The sequence below is a fragment of the Alexandromys fortis genome, unplaced genomic scaffold, assembly GCF_014885135.2.
Source record: "Alexandromys fortis isolate MF-2015 unplaced genomic scaffold, M_Fortis_MF-2015_v1.1 scaffold_140, whole genome shotgun sequence".
NCBI classification, from domain to species: Eukaryota; Metazoa; Chordata; class Mammalia; order Rodentia; family Cricetidae; genus Alexandromys; species Alexandromys fortis.
Genome location: NW_026068048.1, coordinates 981,480 through 983,477, shown reverse-complemented (window position 1 = coordinate 983,477; position 1,998 = coordinate 981,480).

Sequence of the window (1,998 nt, the reverse complement as noted above, 5' to 3'; positions counted from 1 at the left end):
CTCTCTCTCTCTCTCTCTCTCTCTCTCTCTCTCTCTCTCTCTCTCTCTCTCTCTCATTGGCCTTGAACTGGTTGTGTAACTGAAGGATTCCAAACCCTGATCCTTCCTTCTCCCTCCATCTCCCAAAGCTTGAGATTACAGCTTTGCCTACCATACTCTACTTGGTGTCCTTAGCAAAGGCTTCAGGTTTGACCCTGCAGTGTCTACAGAAGTCTGACTCTGTTTCTCTGCCATGTACCCTCTGACCGTGGACTCTGACCTCAAGACTTCCATCTTCACCCACTGGGGCTACAATGTCCATGTCATATTGTCCAGAGCACGAAGGGATAAGAGTTCTACAATTTCTGCCAAAAGTCATATTGTCACTCTGATTGTGTGGATTTGGATCACAAGGTCAACACTGTATCCATTACAGGGCAGTGACAGGGATAGGAACCAGTTGCCAGTTTAAGTCAGTCAGATCCCATTCCTGATGCTGAGGTGGCCAGTCTCAGCCTAATCTTTTACTGGTGTGGGCAATAGCTGTTCTGGAGAGACTGTCTAAAAGGCAAAAGGGTGGGAAGCAAAACCGGGTGGTGGTGGCACACGCCTTTAATCCCAGCACTAGGGAGGCAGAGGCAGCAGGATCTCTGTGAGTTCAAGGCCAGCCTGGTCTACAAGAGCTAGTTCCAGGACAGGATCTAAAACTACTGTGAAACAAAAACAACAACAACAAAAAAAAAACAGATGGGAAGCAGTGTGATGGTCAGGCATAGTGGCCCGGCCTGTAATCCCAGCACAGCCTAGAATCACTCATCAGTCCGAGGCAGCGGAGGCACAGCCCCCATCCTGGAAATAACGTATTAGAGGGCTATTTTGGGAGGGTTTCAGATTTGGTGGGTGGGTGTTTACTTACTAATGGAGAAAGTGGATGTTGAGATAAAACTGGGAGAGGCCAGCCGGTGAGGCGGCTCAGCAGGTAAAGGCACTGTTGCCAAGCCTGACAACCTGGTTTTGGTCCCCAGAACCTGCAGGATGGAAAGAGAGAACCATCTCAATTAATTTGTCCTGTGATGCTAGGGCTGTGCACGCTCCCTCCTCACAGTACATATGTGAATGACCTAAAGAACTGTCTACTGGACAGCCGGGAGCTACACAGAGAAGCCCTGTCTCGAAAAACCAAAATGAATAAGTATTAAAAGCAATCACGTGAGTCTTCTGCCTTTTGGCATTGAAAACCATAGCCCTGGATGATTTTTGTAAATAGTTCATTTATTTATGTTTAAGTTGTTCATGTATACATTTGAATAAATGTATGGAAGGCCTCTAGAAATGTCAGAGAGCTCTGCCCATGTAGTCTCAAAGACTTGACTATCTAAAAAAGATAGCCAGACAGTGGTGGCACATGCCTATAATCCATCCCAGCACTCTGAAGGCAGGCAGATCTCTGAACTCTGAACTCGGGGCCAGCCTGGTCTACAGAGGACAGGATGTGACAGGACAGGATGTCCTGGTCTCAGGACATCCAGGGCTGCACAGAGAAACCCTGTCTCAAAAAACTAAAAATAAATAAATAAAAAAGGCATGAACAGGAGGGCATCAATACACACGCCAGCTCGGAAGGGGAGATCTCACCTGGACAACCACAGGCACCTGAGGGCTGCAGAGGACAGCAGGTGTTGTGAAAAGCCCCTCCTTTTGATATCCAATAGAGCAAGTGGTCAGCCTTGGATTCATATACAGACAGGGGGCATCAAATGGATTGAGCAGGCTGTAAAGGCTCTGGATTTGGTGGGGATTTATATTTTATGGGAAGGGTTGGAGGGAAGAAAGGGAAAAGGAAATGACGTGATATTTTAACATTCCTTTATGTATGAATGTTTTGCCTACATGTATGAGCACCACATGCGTGCCTGCTGCTTTCAGAGATCAGAGAGAACGCCGAATCCCCTGATACCAGAGTTCTCTGCAGAAGGAGCAAGTGCTCTTGATCCCTGAGCCATCTCTCCAGACTGTAGT